Source organism: Zea mays, chromosome 10 (genome assembly GCF_902167145.1).
Source record: "Zea mays cultivar B73 chromosome 10, Zm-B73-REFERENCE-NAM-5.0, whole genome shotgun sequence".
NCBI classification, from domain to species: domain Eukaryota; kingdom Viridiplantae; phylum Streptophyta; class Magnoliopsida; order Poales; family Poaceae; genus Zea; species Zea mays.
In genome coordinates this window covers 110,736,423-110,742,942 of record NC_050105.1, presented here as the reverse complement: position 1 = coordinate 110,742,942, position 6,520 = coordinate 110,736,423, and positions in this window count along the sequence as shown.

Below are 6,520 nucleotides of genomic sequence, written 5' to 3'. Positions count from 1 at the left end.
TCTGATACCACTTCTATCACACCCGGGTTTCGAGGGTTCAAAGCCCGGGCGCGAACATAATCACCAGGTGTGCTGGGACCAAGTCTCACACATATGATGAATCATGGCACAGGATCGAATGTCACAACTTTACTATATAATAGGAATTCTATACAAATAAATAATTAAATAATTACATTATAAGGAGACAACGGTCCAGCAACCCAAAGTTGACTGGGAGACGACGGCCTAGATCTCTCTCACGAACTCATCACAGCATCCTCCATGCGCCTCATCCTGTGGTACCTGTTCTTGACCTGTGGGGGGGTGTGAGACAGCAAGAGTGAGCTCACATATGTTCATAGCTCAACAAGTTGTGGGGAATAATGTGCATGAACTCGCCAAGGGCGGAAGCTCACGTGAAGTGTAAGGCTTACCAAAGAGGATGGTTAGAGCTGAGCATTGCTTTTAAAGTTGGTCAAAATTTTATTAGCAATTACTAAGTATAAGTAAATACCAAACCCAATTAAGTAGTAGAACAAAAGTAACAACATCACCTGCGATGCAATGCATATGCCAAATTGAATTTAGTTCCATAAATTAATCATGTGAGGGTCCGAGCTGCTCATGACCGTGAGCACGGCTAGTATACCAGTTTTACACTCTGCAGAGGTTGCGCATCTTTACCCACAAGTCATGTTACCCATCTGCCAAGGGATCGCGACTTCCCATACACCTCTACCGAGGAGGTGAGGCAGGGTAACACTACGAGGCCTTTACAAAGTTCCACTAGCTTCAGAAAACCCGCTACAGTTTATAGGAAGCTCCAATGCAGGGTTCTTGCCTGACCGCCATCGCAGCAAAATCAACCAAGGACCTCCCTACACTGACCACTCCCCTACTGCCCTTGCCCCTTTCAGGTAAGGTAGTCTTCCACTAGCTTTCCTAATTAATCAGCCAAGGGCGTCCCATTAAACCCTTGTGGTAGCACTGTTTTCCAGGGTGGTCGCTCCATGTTCCAATTAACATAATGATCTTATCATGAACAATAATAATAAACAGATAATAAAAGTGTAATCATGAATAATGTATCTTCATACCCAAAACCACATAAAGCACTAGCAAGTACTACCCAAAAAGTTTAGTGGTAAACAAGGCATAAAGATAGACAAACTAGGGTAACCTATTGGGTCCCATCAAAATTAACCTATGTAGATCATTATGATTAATTAGAACATGAGTGGGTAAAAAGAAGTGATCAAGGGCACAACTTGCCTGTGACTTGAGATTCCAGGTACTAACTTGCTCTTCAGGTGACACGTGTCCTCACCGCTAAACGTAGCAATATAGACAAACATGGTATAGGCAAAATTAACATTACACCAAACATAAACACAAACTGCATAATAATATTCTACACGTTGCTACGAGATCGTAGGTTCAAGAATTACTAAAATCAGAGTTACGGTTAAGGATTTATGAATTTCTGAAGTTATTAACCACCTAGAATAGATTAATTCAAATGAACAATTTTAATTCAAGTTTCATGGTTAAACAGTGTTACTAGTTGATAGACAATATTAATACAAATTTATTGCAATTGGAATGGGTCAATTCGGAGCAAAAATGGATTTTCTAGGAATTACACAAGTTCTAGAATTATTTTTGTGCTAGAAAAGTATTTTCTATATTTATTTATTCAGGTCCTTCAAGTTCTGGCCTGCTCGCACTATTTCTGAGAAGTGCAGGGTCTGTTCTATAAAAATCAGGACCTTTCTGTAATTACTTTATAACTAGATTGGATGGTGGGTTCATTTTGCAGTTTTCCAGGGACTCTTTAGAAAGAAAGCCAGGGCCGAAGGGGTATGGGGAATTACCAGCCGTCCGATCCCACCTGGATGGCTTAGATTAGACCATTACCTCATCAAACCGGTATGCAATCTTGAGCATCGGATCTTCAACCGACGACTGAGGATCCCCCCATGCATGTAAGACATACTAGTCCTTAGATCAAGAATCCACGACCACGAACGAAGTGCTTCATCTGTTCTAATCTTGGCCCTTCATTCCAATCTGACGCACCTCCGGTCGTCTTCTTGCCTGGACACGATGATGTTGGCTCGAGCACCCGCGCAGCTCCCGAGGCGAGCGCGCTAGCGCGAGCTGAGCAGGGACGCGCAAAAGCAGAGGCTGCTAGAGGTTAGGGCTGGGCGACTGCCGCGCAGGAGCAGTCGTATGAGCCGCCCAACGCCAATGCCTAGTGACTCCATCCAGGCGAGATCCGAAATCCGCGACGCCGGTGAGAATCCCCCGAGCTACCAGCCGAGGCCAAGCGGCTTCACGAGCAAGTAGCGGCACTCAAATTTCTCTCCCCCCGAGCGCGGCAATGGAGGCCAAGGGAGTACAACCGAGGCACTGAGCACGGTGAATCCCTTCCCCCGTCGGTAAGGCTCACAGCACCGTATGACTTTGTGGCGACCCTAGGTTTGGGGTTTGATGAATGAGGGAGGTCGCTGATGGCTCATTATATACTCCAGAGTCTGAGCCAGTGCGAAAACGACCGGTGCAGGAATCTCGGCCATGCACAACCGTGTAGGCGCCGGATCCATAGGGATAAGTGGAGCGCCAGAGGATAAGCATCCGGGGTCCTAGCTTTTAGGTGGTGAGGGGGAAGCTGATTTGTTAGGATCTGGTTGGGATCAACTCCCAACCGGATATGCAGATACGAACGCAGCGCCGCTCGCTCCTTGTTCCGCTTGGGATGGGATCCGAGAGACGCAAGCAAGACGACAGTGCTGACATTAGGGTCCTACACGCGAGCGCCTGGAGCTGAGCACTTTGCCGCGCGTAGACTTGGGCCGCGCGGAGTTGGCCCAGTCGGCCGTAGAAGGGAAATGCAGGGGCAATGGGCAGAAGCAGGGAATCCGGCCCCATGGACACAGGGTGAGTCTTTTCTTTTTATTTATTTATTTTTTTATTTCTATTTTAAATTCAAATCAAACTCAAGTTTGAATTCCAAACTTTTTACTTTTAGATGCACAAATAAAACGCCAGCATGAATGCAAAACTATATATATATATGTATATTTATATTTGTTTTATTTTAGTTCTTTTATACATGATGAAATAGAGAATAGTTTACATCTCATGAATTTTTAGGGAAATATAATTTGTAGTGTAGATTATATATAAAAAAATGGTTTAATCATAATTCTTCTATATAATTTCAATCCAAGGTTATTTAATTTATCTAGGTGTCTTTTTATTTTAGTAAAAAAATATATATTAATTTTGAGAGTAGTAACTTCGAAATTATGAATATCTTTAAGGAAAGGTATTTTGATTTTAAAAAAAACCTGGAGAATTTTTCTCATTTTCACAGGATTGAACTTTAGGGTGTTACACAAGGCTTTCTGTCATTGTCTTACGATGAAGACTTCTGACATTATATTATGCCAAGAAATGGAGAAGTTGAACCTGGGAATGATTCAACATGGAACTTTAAATCACTTGAAGCTTGAGTCGGTTCTTCTGCAAAGAATAATTGATGCACAAAGAAATGATGAGGGTATAAAACACATTCATGAGAAGATAGAGGCCGGTAAGGCAAACTGTTTCAAAAAAAGATGATCAAGGCATTGTATGATTTAACAACCGCATAGTTGTGCCCAAGAATGATGAAGTCTGCCAGCAAATTTTAGATGAAGCACATCTTAGTCGCTATTCTATTCATCCTGGAAGCACTAAGATGTATCATGATCTAAAGAAACATTATTGGTGGACCAAGATGAAGATTGAAATTGCACGCTATGTGGTGAGATGCGACACTTGCAGACGTGTCAAAGCCATACATATGAAAACTGCTGGTCCATTGCAACCTTTACCGATCCCGACATGGAAATGGGAGGACATAAGCATGGACTTTATTGTGGGATTACCCAGAATAGGAAAAGGATATGATTCTATTTGGGTTACCATTGATCGACTTACTAAGATAGCCCATTTTCTGCCCATCAAGACAGACCATCCAATTGATGTCTATGCCCAGTTGTATATTGCTCGTATTCTTAGTCTGCATGGGGTTCCAAAGACCATAGTATCGGATCGTGGGCCGCAATTTGTAGCCAAGTTTTGGGAAGCACTGTATGAATCCCTGGGTACCAAGTTGCTCCACAGTTCGACCTATCATCCTCAAACTAGCGGGCAGACTAAGAGAGTAAATCAAATACTTGAAGACATGTTGCGAGCATGTGTTATGGAATTCCCACAGAAATGGGATGATTGCTTACCATTAGCGGAGTTTTCATACAATAACAGCTATCAAGAGAGCATCAAAATAGCACCTTTTGAAGCTTTGTATGGACGACAGTGTCGTACTCCGTTAAACTGGTCTGAACCAGGAGAAAGATGGTTTTTCAGGCCTGATATGGTAAAAGAAACGAAAGAGAAGGTTCAATGAATAATACATAATTTGAAAGAAGCCTAAGCTTGCTAAAAGAGTTATGGAGACAAACGACGCCAACCCTTGTACTTTCAAGTTGAAGATTATGTTTACCTGAAAGTCTCACCAATGAAGGGTGTATCTCGTTTCGGGGTAAAAGGGAAGCTTACACCCGAGTACATTGGTACTTTTCCTATCCTTGAAAGATATGGACCAGTGGCATACCGACTCTAATTACCTGAAACATTGTCTGCAGTGCACAATGTGTTCCACGTATCCCAATTGAAGAAGTGTCTTCGGGTTCCAGATCGAACCGTTGAAGTGACGGATGTTGCCTTAGAACCAGACTTGAAGTATTCAGAACATCCTATTCGAGTCTTGGATCAAAAGGACAGGATTACCCAAAGGAGAACTCTCAAGTTTTATAAGATACAATGGAACCAACACACTGAGGATGAAGCTACGTGGGAAACTCAAGACTTTTTAGAAAAGAATTTCCCAGGCTTTTTAGCTTCATGTAAATTGTAAGATATGTACATTTGTTATAATAGAGGAATAAACCCCATACCACCCCTGCCTTGTACCAAAAATAAGGAAATAAAGTTATGACGTGTTTCCTTTTCCATTACTTGCCCTAATACTTTTAAATCTCGGGACGAGATTCTTTTATGGGGGGAAGGATGTAACACACCTGGTGTTGCTGTCACTAAAACTTGAGCATAACATCATGAGCATAAGCATATCATGTGATTGTTACACTTAGAATGCATTCACTAGGCAAAAATTTCAAACAAGTTGTATTGATGTGACTTGTAATGGGTGGAACCCTAGAGTAGGGTACTTAAACCTAAAATGGGCTTAGAAGTGTAAATAAAGCCTAAATGAGAGAAAACTTCAAAACTCATGAGAAATAATCATAAGATATCCCACTTAATGAACTCAAGTAGTGTTCAAACCCTAGAAGTACCAAAAACCCTAAATAGACCCCTGGAAAACCCTGGACAAAAACCCTAAGGGGTTATATGTAAATTTTGACCACTTTTGGACCCTAGTGCAAAAACCAAAGAATTAGGGTACCCTAAAGCATATGGTTCACATATATGAGGATTTCCAAGTCAAAAGATGTGAAATGGGCTTATTTGCAAAAAGCCACTCAATTCCTCTCACATGACTAAGTCTGAATCCTGATGAACCAGGCTGACTTTGGAACTCTGTAGATCCAAAAATACAAAGATTTTGCCTAGGGTCAACACATCAAAAGTCTAGAGCTACTATAGGAGTACAACTTTGCTTAAGGGATTAAGCATTGTTGTTATACAAAGTTGGGAGAAAACTAGGCTCAAAGTTGTGCTGTCAGTCAGCCTAAAGTCTGAATTGTCAGTCACAGTGAAAATGGATAAAGTTAGATCTCAATTTTGAGTAAGATCCTATGACTATTTGATGGTGAACATTGTAACAAAGTTAAAGTTGGTTTGTTAGACTACAACTTTGATATAGTGAGATGATCGAGTCACTGCATGAAATTTGGAGCAAATCTCCCTGCCATTCGCTCTGTCGGGCTGACTGAAGAAGTTCTTGATAGTATAATAACCGAAAAGATCTGCCGGTTTAGTGAACTTGCCGCCGGCGATCCCCGCGCATGGATTCACGCCAACGAGGTGATTTGTGCTCACTTGTGCCCGGATAACGCCTCGGGGTAGAAAGATCTTCACCGCTATTGAGCTTTGGGCACTGTTCTGCGCGGCTGCCGTGTCCGCTTGGTTCACGGCCGAATTTAGATAAGTTCACTGGAGTTAGCCGTCTGCCGCTCGGATGACACGTGCCTAGACACAGTACTTCGTCGTAGTGACTCGCTCTAGCACACCCGGTCATCGCCGGTGAGCCCACCATAGTAACTGCCACCAATCGCTTGCGCCAGTGCTCTTCCCCCTCTCCGGCCGCCGCGCGTCTCCTTCAAATTCATCGGCCACCGCTCAAGAGCCCTATAAATTGAGCACACCCTCGGCTCCGTTAGGTATTCCAGCATCCAATCCACCCGCTCGTGCCTCCAATTACTCACCAGAGCCCACAAATTGCTTAGTTCCCCCAAATCTGTTTCCG